Raw genomic sequence first — 22,089 nt, 5'->3', positions numbered from 1 at the left:
AAAGGCCATTTTCCTGTTTCCCACCTTTTGAGACACTTACAAAGTAACTCAAGGTAGCTGAGGACAAAACCTCATAACCCAGATCTAAGAAGTCAGTGCTGAAGAGTCCAAGGGTAGAGGGGTGGGGTGGTCTGGAGGGGGAATGCTCAGAGGAGCTGGGGGCTGGCAGGGACGCACGCGAAGCAGGAGGGCAGGGGAAGGACCGTCCCTCCCGCCCTGAGGTCGGGTTCAATCCCAGGTGCACCTCCTCCCAGCTGCGATGCTGGGCGGACACTCACGGCCATCAGCGGTCCCTTCCGAGGCTCGTGGCAGGGGAAGGAGGCGGCTCGTGTGAAGAAGGCCGCGGGCCGGGCACACAGCAGGGCTCAGTGAGCAGGAGGAGAGCCCACGAGTCACAGCGAGCGAAGCCGGGCGGTGCGCGAGCCGCGGAAGGACCCGCCTGGCAGAACCTTGCCTGCGAGAGCCTCCCTTCCTCCCCAGAAACCCCCGAGCCCTCCGCTCAGACGCAAAGCCAGGCTGGGCAGCACCTTCTCGGCCCTGGGCTCCTGACGCACCACGAAGGAGACCCTGACCCCGAACAGCTCACAGCCGTTTCCTTCAGGAGAAACTGGTCCCTCCCGCCCCTTCCCAGCTGCGTGAGTTTCTAAGTCACGCGTCCTCTCTGTGCCTCGGGTCCTCATCTGTCAGACAGATGCGCACAGTACGCCTGCCTCACAAGGGCGCTGCAGAAATGAATGCGCACGTGTTACCCGTGTGTGCATATCCAAACACGCCTACCTGCATGTGTCTGAACATGCCTACGTGTGTGTCCGAACATGCCCACATGTGTGAACATGCCTACATGTGTCCAAACATGCCTACATATGTGTGTGAACACACCCACGTGTGTGAACATGCCTACGTGTGTGTGAACATGCCTACGTGTGTGTCCAAACATGCCTACAAATGTGTGTCCAAACATGCCTACATATATGTATGAACATGCCCACGTGTGAACATGCCTACGTGTGTGTGTCTGAACATGCCTACGTGTGTCCAAACATGCCTACATACATGTGTGTGAACACACCCACGTATGTGAACATGCCTACGTGTATGTGTGTATGTCTGAACATCTCTACAAGCATGTGTCCAAACATGCCTCATATGTGTGTGAAGATACCTACATGTGTGTGGACATGCCTACACGTGTGTGAACATGGCTACATGTGTGTGGACATGCCTACGCACGTGTGTCTGAACATTCCTACATGTGTGTCCAAACATGCCTAGATGTGTTTGAACATGCCTACGTGTGTGTGAACACGTCTACATGTGTGTGAACATGCATACATGTGTCCAAACACACCTACATGTGTGTGAACATGCCTACTTATGTGTATCCAAACACACCTGCATGTGTGCATGTGTCAAACATGCCTGTATGTGTGTCCAAACACTCCCACATGTATGTGTCTGTGCATGGGTGTGTGTCTGTCTTAGAATGTATGGAACATAGAATGGCAGCAATTGCTGTTATTAGCTAATACCATGAGCGCTTATCACTAACTCTCAGCGGTAGCTGAGGTCAGATTCAAAGCTGCAGGATTTCCATCTCAGACCACGCGTCTCTCTCCCATCAGCGGCAGCACGATGGGAGCTGCAACAGGCCCCTGGGCGGCCCAGCGCTGAGCCAAGTCCAAATCCAGCCACAGGATCCCCACCACACTCCCACGGGCCGGCGGCGGCAGTCCAAGTTCACCCAGAATGGGCTTCTCACGGGTAGTCCAGGCTGTGGCCGGGGAACTGGCGCCCCCACCAGAGGGACGGGGTCCTCTTTCCTTCTCCTGGGCCAGCCACGCCCTGTGGAGGCCCCCACACACGCTCATCACATGAAACGGGCAAATTAATTCTCCCAGGACTGCAGGGTCATCCCTTCTGCCAAAGAGAGAGGGCGCTGGGAAACTGCCTTCGGGTCCACAAGCCCCGTCGGGTTAAAAAGCAAATAACTGTCGGTGAGGAGCCGAGGCAAGCCACCGCGTTTGGGGACACACATCCACAGGGGCAGCAGAGGTGTCAGTGGAGAGACGAAGTCATGGAGAGCGGGGAGGTGCTCAGGGCAGGGGGATTGGGGGGGGGTCTCCCCACTGCCTGCAGACACCGAGGTCTCTGTCTGCACCATGAGGTCAGAGGACCGCCACACACATCGCACAGGGGCCTCACCCATCTTCTGGAGGCTTCTTCAGCCAGCCTGAGTGGCAGGTGAAACTGCAGCGCCCCTAGGCACCCCACCTTCAAGGCAGATCCCTCTCTCCATCCTCCCTCCCGAAGCCCAGGTCTCTTCTTAGAGGGGCAGGGCTGATAAGGAAGTGGTTCCCCCAAATCCACCCGAAGGGAGGGCATCGGGACCTGCACCCAGCGAGGGTCCCCTTCTTGAGCCCCGTCAGGCCCCGGGGACCGGAGACTCGCTTCCAGTCTCCCCAACACGCCCCCTGCCTGCGCCCCCGCCCCCGCGGGCCCTGACCTCCCCAAACAAAGGTGCTTTCTTCCTTGCCCCAGGGTCCCCGCACTTTCGGCAGACCTGCTTTGTTTTCTTTCTGCCGGCTCCCATCCTGGCCGCCCTCCACAGGCACCTCCGTACCCTGGAGACAAGCCCCGTATTGTCTCGGCAGACCTAATAAATGACAAGGCTGCCCCCCCTCCCGCCACGAGCCCCGCTCGCCCGCCCGACTCCCCGCGTCCCGTCTGAAGTCTCCCTTGTGTAAGGGCCGCCCTCCCCCAGCCACGGAACAGGAGGCGAACGTCGGGCGGAGAGAGAGACAGGCTTGCATAGCGGGGCTGCCCCCTCTGCGCGGTACCAGGTGAAGATTCGGTCCAGAGAGACACTGCAGCATCCGTGAACCAGGCCCGTCCTCCCTTCCTCCGGCTCAGGCCTGGAATTGAAGGGAAGGCGGCGGACAGAGGGCGGGAGGGTGCTTGGTGGGCTCCCCAAAACACGCCTTTCATCCCCGGGAAGGCAGAGTCGATGGTGACAGAGGCAGGAAGGATTAACCAGTACAGACTGGCTTTCCTCCCCGCTGCTCCAGGGCATGGGGTCGGTCAGGTGCCATCAGAGGGGCTGCTGGGGTCCGACGACAGGTGACCATCAGCCAGGAGGACTTGGCTGCTTGAAGGTGGGGTTTGCCGGAGGACACGGGTAAGACGCGCGTCACCCTGCCCACACACAGACCCGCACACGGACTGCTCCAGAGTCTACAAAACCGACCCTTGAGCCTCCAGCCTTTGTGCGTGCATGCTGTCACGTCAGTCATGTCCGACCCTTTGCGATCCCGTGGACTGTAGCCCGCAAGGCTCCTCTGTCCTGGGGATTCTCCAGGCAAGAATCCTGGTGTGGGTTGCCATGTCCTTCTCCAGGGCATCTTCCCAACCCAGGGGTGGAACGGGTATCTCCTGCATCCTCTTGAGTTGCAGGCGGATTCTTTACCGCTGAGCCGCCTAAGAAAGCAAAAGGAGACAGCAGTCCCCCCACCCCAAACCTCTGCAGCCAACTGCCTGGAGCCCCGACCCCACGCTCGCTAAGCTGGTTCACCAGCCACATCAGGAGAAGCCGACCACCCAGGAGGTGGGCACCTTGACTCCTGAGCCTCACTGGCTCTGCCCGCCCTCAGCAGGGTGGACGGCCCGGCAGCTCTGCACGGAGACCCAGGTGCCTCCTGCCGTGGGCACCCGAGCGCCTGGCCGCTTAACGTGCGAGCACGGACCCTGACCTCAGCCCTCAGGCTCATGTGGGGGGCCTTCTCGCCGCCCCCGGACCCCTGCCCACCCGCTCCGGGCCGTGCACTCCCGGACAGGAGGAAGGGCGGGATGCAGGGTGAAGCATGGGCCCCTAGGGCCTTTAGGAGCCCACCCGGAGCTCCCGACTCACGTATGCAAGTCCACCCCCAGGGCCCGCCGCTCTGCCCCGAGAGGAGGGGGGTCCCAGATTTGGGGCCGAGAGCTGGGTAGGGGCTCCCCTCTCCAAGGCTCTTCCTCGGTCACAGCTCCAGCGAGGATCCCCAATCTGCTTGTTTGCCGCTGCACCCGGCCGCCTCCCTCCCGACCCTGACTGAGGGCACCAGCGCTGGCCTGTCTGCCGCTTGACCCCTGGAGCTGGTGCCCATGGGTGCTGAGCACCCCCTCCCCCCGAGGGCACACAGTGCCAGGGACACAGGGCAGACGGCGACACTCGGCTTCACTCCCTGGCACCTGCGGCAGGTCCCAGCCCCGCCGGGGAGGGAGCGGACGAGACCACAAGCGCAGCCCGTGCAGGGAGGCAAGGGCCGGGGGTGGCCTCCGCTCCACAGGGACCTCGGCCCCTGCCCACCCCCCAGCTGCCCTCCTCCCGCCCGGGACCCTCCACTGGGCCTCCAGCTTTGAGCAGACAGAGGCCTCAGAAGCAGACACAGCGGGGCTGCAGGCGCCCGCAGGCCCCTGCTGGGTGACGCTGGGAAGGCGCTTTCCTTCTCTGAGCTGAGCGTGCAGGGTCTGGAGGACGCGGTGAGCACCAAGACATCCACACACGTGCGGGTCCACAAAGGACACTCCAGCCTGGACAGCCCGTCGAGGAAACGTCTCATTTACAGAACCGAGAGGAAACCACGTATTGCAAAAAGGCTACCCCAGATAGTAGGGCGGCCCTGGTGGCTCCATGCTAAAGAATCCGTCTGGCAAGGCAGGAGACCCGAGTTCAATCCCTGGGTCGGGAAGATCCCCTGCAGAAGCGAATGACAACCCGCTCCAGGATTCTGGCCTGGAGAATCCCCAGGACAGAGGGGCCTGGCGGGCGACAGTCCACAGGGTCACAGAGAGTCGGACACGACTGAGCCACCGAGCCGGCACGCAGCCACACCAAACAGCTGCAGCGACGGCCACCTGAGGAGGCAGGGGTGTCCTCGCCCCAGACGGGATTCACGCCAGCCGAGTGCATGCACCACCCACACCCACACCCACACCCACACACACTGCCAGCTGGGGCGAGCATGCACACACACACAGGCACACACCCAGGTGGCTAAATGTACCCCAGATGTCTGCTACCCGGAGTCCCTGGTATCGGGCATCTTCCAAACACACACACACAGTTGGGGCCTGGCCCCCCAAGTGGGGGAGGTGTTTTTATTTTTAATCCAAGTACGTAAGCAAAAGAAACCAGCAATCTCTCCCTGGCAGATCGAGACAGACTTGCCAAAGAGACTCTCAGCGATTTAGAGAGGAGACGCGAGGCAATTTCAGCAGAGTTAGAGCCCCACGCCGAGATTCCCCCCAAAATTAAAACAAGATGCCAATTCTTCACCCTCCAGCACCAGCCCTGCCCAAGCCCCCTCCCAGGCTCCTCAGAAGCGCCCCCCACCCATCTCCAGCACGAGGCTTTGCCGGTCTCCCTGCAGGGGCTGGAAATAAAGGGAGTTCTGTCCTCCTCCCCTCGCCGGTCTGAGGGAGCTTATCTGACACTCCAGCGGGCTTTGTAAACTGAGTGTCCCAGGATAAACGCTCCCTTAAGAGTGGCTTGGCCCGGGACAGGGGGACCCTCTCCAGAGGAGAATGGGGAACTTGTTCCAATGGTCTTTTAATACGGGCGGCGGGGTGTCACTGAGGACAGGCCTCCAACAGACTCTCACAGAAGGGTCTCTGTCCCAGCGACAATGGAGAGAATTCTTAAAGACATGGATGCTGAAAGAGGGAAGGATTTTTTTTTTTTCCCTAAAAGGAAGGGAGGGAGGTCAGGACAGGAAGGGGAGGGGGCGTGGGGAGGACTTCTCACTCCCCAGAACAATCCAGGTTGTAGGAAGATATCTCAGCCTGAGAACAGGCCAGCAGAGCATGGGCCCACGAGCAGACTTCTACTTGAACCTGTTTGCTTTGCCGGCTCCCCATCTGGGAGCCTCCCAAACCCAGGATGTGAACCCACCAGCCAGCAGAAAAGAAGCGTGTCTTGTTTTTTCCTACGTGAAGGGCGTCTGTTCCATCATCAGTCCTCGGAAGGCAGACTGAATCCAAACATTCACTCCGGGAAGTGGGAGGCATGGGTGCCCGAAGGCCCTTACAGAAACACAAATCTCTCCATCCACAGGGTGAGGCGGGTCACTTGCTTTTTTGAAAAGAATATTTTACTGTTTTCTTTTTTTATTTTTTTGGCCGCGCCGCATGCAGGATCTTAGTTCCCCAACCAGGGCCTGAACCCTCGCCCCCTGCGGTAGAAGCGCAGAGCCTACACCACTGCACCGCCAGGGAACGCCCCTGTTTACTCTTCGAGGTGCTGACTTTGCTACAAGGTCACCCTAACAGATTCCCAAGGACATCCCAAACTATCATCAAGGGTGTTTCATAAGACGGCCCCACGAGCCTGTTGTATGTTTTGATTTTGTTTAAGCTGAACCAAGGGCTTCTCCAACAAGCGAAGTTAGGGTGGTGTGACCGCTGGCAAGGACCGGGGTTCTCTCCTTGCCTGCCTTGCTCGGGTCATCCGCCCACAACAGCAAGGGAAACAAGGGCAAGCATCCTCTGGGCTGAAATTAATCAAGGAGCCGCTTAGTCCACGTCTGTGGTCCGAAGGGAGGAAACCAAGGACCAGATGTGACACAAGTTGTCCCCAGACTGTAAGAAAAGAGCCTGAGATGGGCCACACGCAGGGCTCTCGGCGGAGCAGCCGTCGTCCGGCACAAAGGGCGTCAAGTGCTCAGGGCCACACCAGGCGAGGACCTTCTGAAGGCAAGAGGCTTGCAGCTGCTTTTCCAACAGAATGTGCTGGGATCCTCCAGATGGAGTCCATGGACACACCACCCACAGACGTGGTGTTGGGGTCCCCTAGACACGATCCATGGACCCAGCATCCACAGACACAGTGTCGGGGTCCCCTAGATGGAGTCCAAGGACCCAGCATCCACAGACACGGTGTCAGGGTCCCCTAGACGGAGTCCACGGACCCAGCACCCACACACATGGTGTCGGGGTCCTCTAGACGGAGCCCATGGACCCACCACCCACAGACACAGTGTTGGGGTCTGGTAGACAGGGACCATGGACCCACCACCCACAGTCACGATGTTGGGGTCCCCTAGATGGGGTCCATGGACCCACCACCCCCAGACATGGTGTTGGGGTCCCCTAGACAGAGTCCATGGACCCAGCACCCACAGACACAGTGTTGGGGTCCCCTAGATGGAGTCCCTGGACCCAGCACCCACAGACACAGTGTTGGGGTCCCCTAGATGGAGTCCATGGACCCAGCACCCACAGACCCAGAGCAGCGAGATGACAGACCTGCGTGAGCCTTGGGCCAGTCAGACCACTGAGCCACACGGTCTGTACTGGAGCTGGCATCAGGCCAGGTGCTCTGAGATCAGACAGCACACACTTTTGATGTCCCTGAAGAAAAAAGATCCGTGCACGCGAGACAAGAAACACTGCTGCTGCTGCTAAGTCACGTCAGTCATGTCTGACACCGTGAGCAGGCAGGAATAGTGCTTTGGGGCTTCCCTGGTCGCTCAGCAGTAAAGAACCTGCCTGCCAAGCAGGAGATTCAGGTTCGATCCCTGGGTTGGGAGGACCCCCCTGGAGAAGGAAATGGCAACCTCCAATACTCTTGTCTGGAACATCCCACGGACAGAGGAGTCTGGTGGGCTACAGTCCACGGGGTCATGAAAGAGTCAAACAGGACTCAGCAACTAAACAACAACAATATATAACGCTGTAGGTTGTCAGTGCTACAGAAGCTCAGGGAAGGGAAGGATTGGAGGGAAAGACAACACTGAAAAAGTAGAGAGTTAGCAGCCCGTGGGTGAGTTTATTCAAGTCTAATCTGGCAATTCCTGGACAAGAATATTGGATTCCTGTACCCTTCCAACCACACAAGCTAAAGGTTCTTTGTGGGAAGGACAGAGTACACGGCAGCTGATGGAGCGCGGCTCAGACGGGGCCGTATTCCCGCCTGGTCCTCATCACATTCGACGGGGACGACGGCACAGCATCGCACGTGCACGCTCAGTCGTTCAGTCGTGTCCGACTCTGCGACCCCAAGGACTGGAGGCCACCAGGCTCCTCTGTCCATAGGATTCTCCAGGCAAAAATACTGGAGTGGGTTGCCATGCCCTCTTCCAGGGGATCTTCCCGACCCAAGGACTGAATCCGAGTCTCTTACATCTCCTATATTGGTAGGCAGATTCTTTACCAATAAGGCCACCCAGGAAGCCCGCCGCATCAGGGAGCTCACCTCCACTCCCAAGTATAACATCAGAAGGGCAGGCCTGGCTGTGGGCCTGCTCTGAAAACTCATCGAAGCTTTGCACTCATGGAGTAAAGAGCACACAGCTCTGTCCAGGAAATAAAAGTTAGCGTCCTCAACACAACATTTCCATCGAATGCCTTGACGATGCTCCAGTCCACCTTCTTGTCCCACTCAAACACCTGCACCTACCCTTCCAAGCCTTCTTCATCGAGGACGCTGGGCCCTCCCCACAATCCCCATTCTACATGCTCACGATTGAGGGAGATGGAAGACATGACGGTAACCCAACTCGGTAAGCCCTGGGCTCAGCATCCTCCGTGGGATTTCAGGAACAAGCGGCATGACACTCACGCCCGGTCTGGATAGGTGCACCTCCTAAGGGAACAGACTTGGGACCATCCTATGGGAAAACGTGCTGGTCTGAAAAACAACCAGACCTGCATCTGAATCCTGATCCTCGCTTGCCATTGGGGTGCACAGTGACTTGTAGCTCTCCAACCCTGATGTTACATCTGTAGAGCGAACGTGAAGATGGCAAAGCAGATGAATTAGAACTAAGGAAACAGCCTAGAACTTGGGGAGCAGCTCCTGAGAATTCTTCATCAGGGAAACTCCAGTAGATGCATCTCTCAATGAATTGTTTGGTGTTAACCTTCTTCACGCTGAATTCACTGTTGTCTCTGCAGAGGAAAGCAGTCTATTTCCAGCTCCGCTCCTGAAAGAATTCTGGCCTCACCTCTGACAGAAGAAAGAGGAGGAAGCACTGTGGGGTGATGAGAGCTCTAGAAAAGCTATCAAAACACTATGATTTTTGACTTCTAACATCTTCCAGATTATGTCCTCAATATTCACTGGAAGGACTGATGCTGAAACTGAAGCTCCAACACCCTGACCACCTGATGCGAAGAGCTGTCTCACTGGAAAAGATCCTGATGCTGGGAAAGATTGAGGGCAAGAGGAGAAGAGGGCAGCAGAGGATGAGATGGTTGGATGGCATCACCGACTCAACGGATGTGAGTTGGAGTAAGCTCCGGGAGACAGTGAAGGACAGGGGAGCCTGGCACGCTGCAGATGGGGCCTCAAAGAGTCAGACACAACTCAATGACTGAACAACAACGACTAAGCATTTCCCAGAAGCGGGAAGCCAAGCTTGCAACTACGAGCTGTACAAAGAGTCACGTGTCAACCTGGAAGTAGATCGTTTCTGGCTCTGCTGCTGGCCAGCAAGGTGACTTCAGACAAGTTACTTAAGTCCTAGAAGCCTCAGTTTCCTCATCTGTTAAATGGGGCAACACTACATGCAGTGGCTAGCAACTTCCTGACATGGATCGCCTTCCCCACACCCCCCACCCCTGCACTGCCCTTCTCCAGGCTCCCTAAACAGGCCGTTCATATCCCAGCTGAGCGGAAACCATCTATCACCATGACAATGAGCTTTTCTACCGACAGGGAATGAGGATGGCTAGGAGCACCTGTCAGGGCGGGAGGGTTTCCTCTGAGAGCTCTACAAGCGGTGAGCATGAGTCACGGCTCCTCAAACAATGGCTACCTGTATAAGGAAAATGGGGTCCCCCACCTTTAGCTCAGGCTTCCCTGGTGGTTCAGCAGTAAAGAATCTGCCGGCCAGTGCAGGAGACACAAGAGACATGGGTTTGATCCCTGGGTTGGCAAGATCCCCGGAGAAGGAAACGGAAGTCCACTCCAGTATTCTTGCCTGGGATAATCCCATGGACAGAAAAGCCTGGTAGGTTACAATCCAGGGGGTTGCAAAGAGTCAGACATGACTGAGTGCGCGCACGCACGCACGCACACACACACACACACACACACACACACACACACACACCTTGAGGCCAACAGCCTGGAAAGCACAGCTGTGTCTCTTACGAGCAGCCCCCAGAAGCTGGGATACAAGCTGGACCAGGGATGTGCAAACAGTATGGAACCGTCTAAGTTGACTCATTCGGGCAGCTGCCCCAGGGTGAGCCCCTCATTTGGTTAAAATGGGGAGCTCCATCTCCTCCCTGAGCTGCCAAACACAAGAGCCCAGCAAGAAGTCTGCAGCTCCCATTGCGGGGCTTCTCATATCAAGAAAGCGACCCCTGGGCCACCATTGCTTAAGAGATGCTCAGAGTTAGGAAAGGAGCTTGTCCTTGCTCTGAAGAAATCTCAGAGAGAGGTGCCATTCCATGGACCGGGCTGCCGACCCAGGAACGAGAGGTGGACACTCTGAGGCTGGACTTCCTGGCTCCCGGATGGAGTGAGATGATGTCCCGTGAAAAAGCAGACTCTCGGGTTCAGCAAGTCAGGAGAGAACTGCGGAGGTTCATTCCTGTATCAGTCTCCACGATCAGTCAGCCCTGCTCCTACGTATCCCAAGGTGAAGAGGACCAAGTCCTTGCCCCCGTCACAGACCGCTCTGCTGCGTCATCCAGGATACCAGCCGTCCACAGTAAACATCCAAGGCCGTCTCTCTGCATCCTCCCACCTTGCAGAGTCCCCGTGGCTCTGGGGAGGGAAAGGCCTCCACCCACAGACGCAGGCGTGGGGCATGTGAGCGCAGGACACAATCGGTGTGTTCCCCCTCCCAGCCACGGGGACGGGTCCGGGGCTGAGTGCACTTCTGGGGCTGTCCCTCGGGGATGCTGAGACAAAGGCATCTGCCTTCCCCCTCTGGGTCCGCAGAGGCAGGGGGCCTGCCCAGGCTTCTGCTCTTTCTGCTTCCTCGAGAGATGAAAAGAACTGGAGAAAAACACAAAGCCAAGAAGATCCCCCAAAAGCACAACACCCAGGCTTCTCAGTGAGGTGGACACCCTCAAACTCCAAGGTTTCAGCCAGTTAGAGCTGGTTTCTCTACAACTGGCAACCAAAATCGACCCACCTAAAAACACCCTTCTTTTACGGATGAGGAAATTAAAAGACACCTGCTCCTTTCTAGTAGTCATGTATGGATGTTGAGAGTTGGACCATAAAGAAGGCTGAACTCTGAAGAACTGATGCTTTCGAATTGTGGTGCTGGAGAAGACTCTTGAGAGCCCCTTGGGCTGCAAGGAGATCAAACCAGTCAATCCTAAAGGAAATCCACCCTGAATTTTCACTGGAAGGACTGATGCTGAAGCTGAAGCTCCAATACTTTGGCCACCTAATGCGGAGAGCTGACTCATTGCAGAGGACCCTGATGCTGGGAAAGGTTGAAAGACTGACGGCAAGAGAAGGGGTGACAGAGGATGAGATGGTCAGATGGCATCATCAAGTCAGTGGACATGGATGGGAGCAAACTGGAGACAGTGAAGGACAGGGAAGCCTGGTGTGCTGCAATCCGCGGGGTCACAGAGAGCGGGACAGGGCTTAGTGACTGAACAACCACCACAGAGGAGAAACTGAACGCAGAGAGGCTCAGCAACTTGTACAAGGTCACACGGGCACTGGTGACGGGGCGGGATGGGACCCCAGCGCTGGGCACGTGCCATAACCTGTCTGGGAACCAGGGCTTCATCCTGTAAAGCTCTGGGGCTGTAAGGATGCTCCTTCAACTCTCTCAGGCCCAGATGTCAGGGATGAGAGTGCCCACATCCAGGGCTGTCAGGACCGAGGGAAACAGGCTCTTAACCACCTGCTCCCGCCTGCCTGAGAATGGCTTCTCCCTCTTCCCAACATAACATCACGGCCCTGGGAGCCGGCGCCAGCCAGTGGCTTGAACTTTTCACACCCTTACACGGGGCTGTGCAAGGAAGAGGGAGCAGGCGACATCCAACGGGCAATTTGGCCAGTGAGCCCAGCCATGCCAGCAGCGTCCCCAAGTCAGCACCCTACAGACAGATGCCCAGGGCGACGGGGCAGAGACAAACGTCTGGCAAAGAGGAAAGAATCCAGGTTCACACACAGGGTAGGGGGTCGGGGCAGGGGCCAGGATGAAAGAGAGCGGCGGGAAGCGATGAGTAAAGCGGTTCCAGGAAAGGCGGAGAAGCCCAGTGGCCAGGGCGGAATGCGAAGCCGGGGACGGCTCAGCTCCCTGGTTAACCGCACTCCTGGGGCCCACTTAGGAAATTCAATTAAAATGCCCAAACCTCTACGTTTCCCAATGGGCTTGCCAGTGGCCACGGGTTCCCTTCAACTCAGAGAAACTCCCTCTGCCTGACCATGGGCAGATGTCTGACGAGAAGCCAGAGGAGGCTAGGTCACGGGCAAGGGTCACGGGCGGGGGGTCACACAAAGGGGCTTCCCTGGGGGCTCAGAGAGGAAAGAATCTGCCTGCAATGCAGGAGACCTGGGTTGGATCCCTGGGTCAGGAAGATCCCCTGGAGGAGGGAATGGCAACCCACTCCAGTATTCTGGCCTGGAGAATCCCATGGACAGAGGAGCCTGGCGGGCTGCAGTGCATGGGGTCCCAAAGTGTCAGACGCGACTGAGCGGTGAGCACACACACAGGAAGGCACCTCCCCTCAAAGGAAAGGAAGCCTCCTCCCGGGCTGGGGACAACCCTGCTCTGCAGCCCAGCCACAGTAATAACTGCTTTGTTTCCTGCTGCTTAATTTAAAAAAAAAAAAATTATTTTTAAATCGCAATGAAAAAAAATAAAAGTGAAAAGAACCACGTTCATGGTGGCTCCAGAGACACAAAGTCACCTTCTACCCAGCACACGGGGGAAAGCGCAGAGGTCAGGAAAGACAAAGGAGCCCAAACCTGGGACGCAGACACATGGGGGTCCCGGGGGTCAGCAAAGCCTCTCAGCACCAGTGCCCCCACCCCAAGCCTACCTTGAGGCTGGACACACGCGTTTGGGACGTCTGATGACAAACAGGATCAGACAGAGCTTTCAGGGCCCACTCCCAGCTCCAGGGAGGAAACTCCAGACCAGACAGGGTCATCTGGACCCAGCTACTGACCCCGGCTCCACTGGAGTCGCCATGGAAAGCTGACATCTGACCGCCAGCCTCAAAGGGGCACTTCTAAGTCACATGACTACACAGAAAAGGGATCCACGAAAAAGTCATTGCTTTTTCCAAAAAAACCTACATACAGCAAACTTCATATACAAAATCTGATCATGTGGGACACGTGGACAGAGAGGATTCACCCCAAAGTTCCCTCAAATCATGAATCCTCTCTCCATCTCCCCCCATCAACGCTTCCGGAATATTCCCTTGTCACCTGTGTGCGAGGTTTGGAGTTAGGGGCTGGCTCTCCTGGGTGGGCATCTACCTCGTTGTGCTCTAGTATCTTCTTCTGGAAAAGGGGAGTGACACTTAGGTCACCAAGCTGAAGGTGGTACCCAATGGGGTGTGCCACAAAAGCAGTGGAAAAACTCCAGTGCAAGTGACAGCCCACATTTTAGGCAAAGGCAATGGGTCTGAAAGCCAACAAAATCAGACCTTACACGCCCCCAACGGCCCGGCAAGTAAAGAATCCTCCTACAATGCAGGAGACGCAGGAGACGCTGGTTCCAGCCCTGGGTCAGGAAGATCCCCTGGAAGAGGAAATGGCAACCCGCTCCAGTATTCTTGCCTGAAAACCCCGAGTACAGAGGAGCCTGGCAGGCGAGAGTCCAAAGGGTGGCAAAGAACGGGACACAACTGAGCACATCGATATATGAAGGTATACAGCAGGTCTGAAAACCACTAAAATCAGACCCCATAGGAGGCCCTTTGCAAGCGCCCGGGAGCCTCCCGGATCTGAGGAGACCCAGAGCTGCAGTCCCTGAGTCATTCGCCTGAACGCGGCCGCGTCTGTTTCAACCGACTCCAGAAGGCCCCTGGTTTCAGGCCTTCTGTGCAGAAACCTGTACGAACACACCAAATACGGGAGGAGATGATGATTCACGTCACAAAAAGGGCTCTTTGACAGGAACTTGCCACTTCAGCATTCCTGCAGCTTACAAACCTCCTCCAGGCCCTCCACACAGCACGTGATCACCCAAGACCGGTAGCACATAGACGTTTTTCCACGCACAAACCGGGTCTGTAGAGTAAGGGGGGCCGGGTGGTTTGCAACAGACCGTCTCTCGCCAATGGCATAGTTCAAAGAACAAGAAATTCACCCAGGACCATCCCCCTCCTGTCAAAGGAGCCGAGTGCAACTCTCCTGTGTCGGCGTGGGGACCCCAACCAGTTCCGTGTCGAGGGCTGACACTGCCTAGGATGATGCTGCTCAGAAAGAGAAATAGCAGGGTCTGCCTAGGCTCACAAACAAACATCCCGGGGAGGGGGGGGGGCGGGGAGGGCTGCCTTTCAAGGGACATCTTCCCAGCTCCCGGGGAAACTCACGACGGCAGAGGAGAGGCTGAAGACCCTACTCCCAAAGCCCAGAACTGCAGTTCTTTATCCTTCACCCAAATGCAGCCCCTTTTGCCTTAACTACATACGAAGGGCACCCGATTTCAAGATTTTCAGGTCACAACCTGTGCCAGCAAAACCAATTAAGTTCATGTGGGTGCCACACCAGGTGGAGGTAAGCAGGGAAGACTTCCTGAAAGAGGAGGAAGACAGAGAAGCTTTGCAACTGCGTACCCTTGAGAGGGAAAAGGCTGAGCTCTGGCTGTAGCTGGCCAAAAAGTCAACCAACTCCGTGTTTCTTCAACTGTCCATCTGTGGCCCAGGGAGCTTGTTAAAAACGCACCTCTTCAAGCAACGTCCCCGCCCCCCACATACCAAAACAGAACCTCTAAAGGTGGGGGAGGGTGGGATGGTTGCTAAGAATAGTCTTTTTTTTTTTAAACCAAATTTGCCAAGCAATTCATTTTTTATGCAAACCACAGGGTGCAGGCCAGGGGGACGCTCCCTGGGAGCAGCTGGTCTGGGAAGAGCTGGCAGGGAGGGCCCTCGAGGAGTCACGGAGCAGAGGAAGAAGGCGGGTGTAGACGGAGGACTATTCCAAGACTATTTAGCTCCAGCATCCCGAAGCCCTCTCCCACCGAGACTTCCTGTTATGATCCTCACTGGAGCTGGCTGGTGAGAGAAAACGTCTGTGCCAGGGCACTGGGGCGGGGTGGGGTGGGGGGAGAGGGATGACCATCTTTCCGTTTACAAGCTATAATAGAAAGGCTGGGACCATATGAAAAATCAAGTCTAGGCGACCCTGACAGTAACTGAGAAACTCCTTCTGGACGACAGAAACGTGTCTGGTTGAGAGTTAAGTAACCTCAAAACTTCCTCATCCCAAACAAACACCAGCTCCACTCTACGTGCAGGCAACCAGCCGCGGCTGGAGAAGACAGCCTGGGTTTGCGTGTGTATTGTCGGGGGAAGCTCTGGGCTGCGGTAGTCTCTGATGCAGGGAGAAGGAACTCTTTCACGGGGCTCCTCAACTCCACACAAGGGCTCTCTTATGCAAGGACGCTGGGCCAGCTTCCATTCACAGCGGTTACTTCCAAATACCCCTCCAGGCTGGCTCTGCTCACCCCGAAAGAAGAGAGGGACCCCTCCCCAGCCCAAGACGGCTGGACAAAACCCTCGATCCACCCCAAGGAAGGAGTGGGAGGCCGTGCTCCTTTAGACCTGCTCGGATCACCGGGAAACTCGGCCTCACTGGGCTGGTTCGCACACTTAGCACCAGACACACCTGCTGCTCAGGTGGCGTGAGTCACCCCCCAGGCAGCGGGCGCCGGACTCCCCGACGATGGGGGTTCCGGGCTTGGCAGCTGGCTCTCACGCAACCCCAATGACATGCCCCACCTCCTCCCCACGCCCCGAGGCAGGTCAGGACAGATCAGGCTGTAACCCAATTTCTACTGAAACAACTCACTCCCAGGGAAGGTCCACAGAGGAAGGAGAGGGTATACGGAGATGCTCCACCCGCTCGTGGCCAAGGGTCCTCTCCCCTCCACACCCTGGAGGGGCTCATCTGCCCAGCCGGATATAAAAAGGGAGGAGGGGGTGAGTTAACCTGCGGGAGAAGAGGGAACAGACTTCTCAGTTTTAAACCTCCAGAATAAAGACGGTCTGCCGAGATGCATAAGCTTTAGCCCGGGAAGCACAGCGCCTGTGGTCAATGATCCTGTATTGGATCCTTGATTGGATCCTGTATTGGATCCTTGAGGGTCTCCCTGATGGCCCAGCGGTAAAGAATCCACCTGCAATGCAGGAGCCACAGGAGCCGCAGGTTCGACTCCTGGGCCAGGAAGATCCCCTAGAGGAGGGAATGGCAGCCCCCTCCAGTATTCCTGCCTGAAAAATCCCACGGACAGAGGAGCCTGGCGGGCTACAGTCCATGGGGTTGCAAAGAGTCAGATACAACTGAGTGACTGTGTATGTAGGCACTGGACATTTGAAAATTTGCTAAGAGGGTACCTCTTCTGTTAACTGCTTTTGCTGTCAAAAGATGATAAAACAGTAAATAAGAGGGTGGAAGAAAATTTTGGAGGTGATGGGTATGTTTATGGCATGGACTGTGGTATCAGTTTCACGGTGTACATGTATGACCAAACTCACCGAGTTGTCGACATGAAACATGTATGGCTTTTTGTATGTCAATCATGCCTCAAATAAGTGGTTTTAAAAGAAGACAGCCTGCTGAATCACTGTCAACGTTCACGTTTTTACATGACAGCACTTTCTGCCATTCAGAATCCTGAAATGGGTCCTGGACCAGAAAAAAAGACATTAGTAGGACAATTGGGAAAATGTGAATGAGGCCTAAAGATGGGTTCAAAGTATTCTATTACTACTAATCCTCTTGCTGATCATCTCACTGTGGATCATAAGATATTAACACACAAGGAAGCTGCGTGAAGGGTATAAGGGAACTCCGTGTATTATTTTTGCAACCTTCCCCCAAATCTAGACTTCTATCAAAATCGAAAGTTGATAATAGGGCTTCCCTGGTGGCTCAATGATAAAGAATCTGCCTGCCAATGCAGGGGACATGGGTTCGTTCCCTGATCCCAACAGGATCCCACATCTATTGAGCCTGTGCCTAGAGCCCAGGAGCCACAACGACTGAGCCCACACGCCCAGAGCCTGTGCTCCAAAACCAGAGGAATCACCGCAGTGAGAATCCCACGCACCGTAAGTAGAGGGCAGCCCCCACTCACAGCAACTAGAGAAAAGCCTGCCCAGCAACAAAGACCCAGCACCACCAAAAATAAATATAAATAAATGAGCTTTTTAAACAGTTAGTAATAATTTGTAGAAGGACAGCATTTTAAATCCAGCTTCCCCGTAAATCTTCATCTCCGGCATTGCTAAAATAATTTCAATCCCAGCCCTGAAGGCAAATTTTAAGTTACTCTCACAGCCAATGCTGATCAACTCTTTGCTTCGGGAAAAACAAAAGGCAGCAAAACACAGCATTCACTCAGTGAGCACTGTCTGAGCTCCTACTGTATGCTGGCTCCCAGCTGCGGTATTACCTGCCGGCTAAGCGCTGCTGTCTTCCTCCAAGCCCACCTGGGAAAGGTCCACCAAGAAGGGCACTCCTTTTATTTCAGGCATGACTGATTTAGAGCAAAGAGTGACTTCTGGGAATTTTCCAAAGGAAATAATTCAAAATGTGGACAAATCCTTATGTACAAAAGACACTCACCAATGCATGACTTCAAAGGGTAAAAATTTGGAAATACCTCGGTGTCCAACAATGGGAGAATTGTCACGCAAACTATGATTCAGTGTCTGCAGCGAATACAGTCATTATGTGGGGAAATGTTCAAAAAAAAAAAAGCGAGGTGGGGGATAGAGAGGGAACCAACGTTGTATACATTGCAGGGGTTTCAGCAGTGAGGAAATATGTCAAATTGCCAGCATTACTGTGGGAACTGGGTGTTTCCTGCATTTTGCAATTTTTTTTTTTTTTTTGTAGTTTTCTATAAAAGACAGAGAAAGGGCAGCGGATTACTTTTAAAAATCAGACGGGGGTGCAGAGGTGGGCTTCCAGACCATCAGTGGGACAGTTTCAACAGCTCCTTTCCCAGAGAGGGTGGGCAGGATATCAGGTAGGCAGTGCCAGGGACCCGGGTGTGGCCAGAACACTGGCTCCCAGGGGAAGGGCAGAACCAACACATCGTCTTTTTTCTTCCAGCGGTGGCTGCTTCTCCCACTTTCCCAAGCACGTGCTCACAGGAGGCCCGTGACAGTTTCCTGACGCGTTCTGTGCAGAGGGGACCGCTGGACGGGAGGCGGACCATCACAAACAGACTTCAGACAGGGCTGGAGGAGGGAGGGGAGGGAATCTCCCAGCTGGGAAAGCATCCCCAGGAAACCGTCCTCAGGGGAAAAGTCACAGGAGTTGAGGCCAAGTGCCAAAGGAAATGTGAAAGGAGGCCCTGGGTTAATCCATACATCAAGGCGGCCTGGCTCAGTCATTCACTCAGCAAACAAGTACTCCGGGGCCTGCTTGTTGACAAGGCAGGGCGCTGCTCTGAAAGGCGCACGCACAAAAGGAAGAGGAGGGAGGGGGGCTGTGGATGCAGAAGCAGTTTGCTTTCAGCTCAGGACTCAAGAGGAAGGCCCCGCTCCTGAGGCTGGCGAGGACACCTCTTCCACTAACAATCTGCACTGACGGGCGGGGGCGGTAGCAGCATTGGAGGGAATTCCCGACACCTCTCACCCATTCAGTGAACCCCCTGATGGGTGGCGCGGTCCTTGCAGTAAAGCCGCTGCTCGGAGATCAGGGCTGGGGACCGGAGACATCCCCCCCAACCCCGCCGCCCCCACGGGGAGACGCGCGCCAAGCGCTGCCCCTCATCGCACTCTGGGTCGCGGGCGAGCAGACGTCGCGAGCTCACCGAGGTAACGGGCCCGCAGCGCGACGTGCTGAGAAGATAGTAAGTGCCAGGGGGTCTAGCGAGGACCCCGAGGACGCGGACCTCTCCCCAGGCCGGGGCCCTGTCCCGCGGGGCGGCAGGCGGCTAGGCGGCGTTGGAAGGGCGATGAGCCAGGATCGGCAATGACCACCGTGAATCCGCTCCGCCTGGAGGCAGAGGATGGCTAAAACGGCCTCTGAGAAGATGTCAATTACAAGAACAAAAATCTCAACCCAGAAGCGCAAGACCTTCATAAAGCGACGCAGGGGGTCATATTATATCCCCTCCTCCCCGAATCGCGGGGAGACTTACCTCCCAGGAAGCGACCCGACTGTTGGGTAGAACGCACCAATCCACGGATGGAGACGAGGTCGTGGGTCATCAAGCCCGGCCGAGATGCACCAAGTAATCCACGGTAGAGGGTCCGGAGGCCCCGTCCCCATTTCCATCCAAGGCCCAAAGCGCCGGCAGTCCCCGCGGAGATCGCGCGCGGGTTCGCCGGCCCGGGCTCCCCAGCTGCGCCCCGCCGACCCCTACGATCGCAGCCCGTCTCCCCGCGAGCCCAGACGCAGCTGTTCATCTTTCTTCACTGCGTATCACCAGCGCGACCCCAGGAATCCCCGCCGGGAACCCCTCTGCCAAGCCCGGAAAAGCACAAGGGGCAGAGGTACTCTGGGCCTCGCGTCTACAGGTGCGCGGGGCCCGGGCGGTGCGGGGCGGGCGCCCAGCGGGCAAGAGAGACGCCGGTAAGAAGCGCCGAGCCACAGCCGCCCGCTGCAGGGTAAACGCTCTCATAATCGCAGCTCCGCGCTCGCGCCACCGCGCGCTCTACCCGTGGCCGGACCGTCGGCCCTTATATAGCGGCCGCGGCCGGGGCGGGGCGGGCGGAGCGCGCGAAGGGGGCGGGGCGGGGCCGAACTGCTTCCCGGGAGATGGAGTTCTGTCTAAAAGCCCCAGATGCTGGGAAAGATTGAAGGCAGGAGGAGAAGGGGACGACAGAGGATGAGATGGTTAAATGGCATCACTGACTCAATGGACATGAGTTTGAGCAAGCTCCGGGAATTGGTGGTGGACAGGGAGGCCTGGCGTGCTGCAGTCCACGAGGTCGCAAAGAGTCGGACACGACTGAGCGACTGAACTGAACTTCCAGCCAACAAGCGCAGAGTACCTTAGGAATGATGGGAGTCCTCCCCAGGGCCCTAACTTCCGAGACCAGGCTGGGATTCCAGCCTCACTGTCAGCTCCCTTAGGTGCAGGCCGGCCTTTGTGCATAAAGTGGGACCCGTGTGCGCGCTTAGTCCCCCGTCATGTGTGACTCCCTCTCACGAGTCGCCCGCTGTGTAGCCCGCCAGGCTCCTCTGTCCATGGGATTCTCCAGGGAAGAATACTGGAGCAGGTTGCCATTTCTTCCTCGAGGGGATCTCCTTGACTCAGGGATTGAATCCGAGTCTCCTACATTGACAGGCGGATTCTTTCCCACTGAGCCACCTAGGAAGCCCATAAGATGGGACATGCCAAGGTAAATTCTGCCCAGGGTGACCCCCACCCCCTGGTAACCCTGCAGTCAGACAAACCTAGCTAGTTGCAGCCGTGTTTGCCATCAGTGAGCTGCTGTGTGACCATCAGGCTGCAGTTAGCATGTTTGTTCCCTTTCACAGGGCTGCAGAGGGACGTGATCCTACAGGGTAGACTTATCCCCCCATCCCTGACCTTAAGTGATAAACCACTTGCCACCCTGAGGCCCTCCTAGATTAAAATTCTGGAGCTGTCACTGCCCGTTGTCATTCAGGCTCCGATTTCTGCAGTAGCCTCTCCTTCATTCAACACTTGCATATACTGGGGGGAGGAAAGCAGGAGTCAGGCCAGAGGAGGCCAGAGTTATCCTGATAACAGCAGGGGCGTTAAAGAGACTGCATGGACCGTGGGCAGGGCTTCCCTGGTGGCACAGTGGTAAAGAATCTTCCTGCCGATGCAGGAGATGCAGGAGACTCGGGTTGGATCCCTGGGTCAGGAAGATCCCCTAGAGCAGGAAATGGCAACCCACTCCATTATTCTTGCCTGGAAAATCCCATGGATAGAGGAGCCTGGTGGGCTACAGTCCGTGGGGCCACAGAAAGTCAGACACGGCTGAGCAACAGAGCACACACACGTGGACCACAAGCATCTAACCAGTCTGGGGGCAATAGCCAGGGGTCCAGAGGGCCTGCCTCTGACCTGGTTCTGGAAGGAATGGTGAGGAAATAGCTAAACAAAAAGACACAGTGGGACTTCCCTGGTGGTCCAGTGGTTAAGACTCTGTGCTTCCAATGCAGGGGCCATGGGTTCGATCCCTGGTCCAGGAAATGAAATCCCACAGGCCCTAGGGGCACAGCCAAAAGATTTCTTTTTAAGAAAAAAGGAAGTAAAAAATAGAGGATGATGTAGAAGTGACTAAGGCAAAGGCTAAGATGTAGGAAAAAGGCACATGCAAGGGAGAAAACCAGGAAGGAAAGCAGCATAGCTACACTCTTCTGCTTGAGGACATCAGTACAGGTGCGAGGCAGCATCACTCCAGGTAAGACGCAGCTGCCCGCTCCTCTCCCATGAGGGCAAGAAGCTGCTTGACCCAGAACCCACACTTCCCCAAGAATGCAGTGGCTTCAGAAAGCCCCAGGCACCCAGGTACGACAGCCCAAGCTGACAGAAGGCTTGGGACCCATCTAAGAACATGCCTTTCTCTTTTTCAAAGAACTCACAAAATCAAATTCAGCATTGCTCAAAGGGATCCCAGCTTGCGTGGGGTGGGGAAATCAGAGCTTGGGACTGGCCCTGGGCTACTCTGAGGATTAGCAGGAAGCCCTACCCTGATTTCGCAAGAAGTTTTGTGATGCAAACCATCTGAAAGCTCTGGTCCAGATCTTCACCTGAGATGCCCTCCCTTTTCCCTTTGGTCCTGTCTTCTACTCCAGGGAGCAAGTTAGATGAGTGGGAGATTGATTAAACTGTGCTGGGAAAACGTCTCGGCCTCACCCACTCCTCCTTCACACCCCCGGGAAGGAGGAGGTGCACACTCTGTCTGACTCTTTGTGACCCCACAGACTATAGCCCACCAGGCTCCTCTGTCCACAGGGAT

General features: G+C 56.2%; 1 long non-coding RNA gene and 1 other non-coding gene across 3 annotated transcripts in view; one reads left to right on the top strand and one right to left on the bottom strand.

Annotated features, from left to right (window-relative positions):
* LOC133057880 (uncharacterized) overlaps window positions 1-19,787 on the bottom strand; it is a 157,593-nt gene extending 137,806 nt beyond the window's left edge. For both annotated transcript variants that reach the window (XR_009693116.1, XR_009693115.1), the window contains exon 1: window positions 19,290-19,787. This is a non-coding gene — a long non-coding RNA (uncharacterized LOC133057880). The remainder of the gene's footprint in view (window positions 1-19,289) is intronic.
* Window positions 19,788-21,246: 1,459 nt separating this feature from the next.
* Window positions 21,247-21,320, top strand: TRNAG-UCC (transfer RNA glycine (anticodon UCC)). The gene has a single exon. It is a non-coding gene; the product is annotated as a tRNA-Gly (tRNA).
* The last annotated feature ends 769 nt before the right edge of the window (window positions 21,321-22,089 follow it).

The sequence above is a fragment of the Dama dama genome, chromosome 5 (assembly GCF_033118175.1).
Source record: "Dama dama isolate Ldn47 chromosome 5, ASM3311817v1, whole genome shotgun sequence".
NCBI lineage: Eukaryota > Metazoa > Chordata > Mammalia > Artiodactyla > Cervidae > Dama > Dama dama.
The sequence above is the reverse complement of the archived record's forward strand: the minus strand, read 5'-3'. Positions and strand labels throughout refer to the sequence as shown.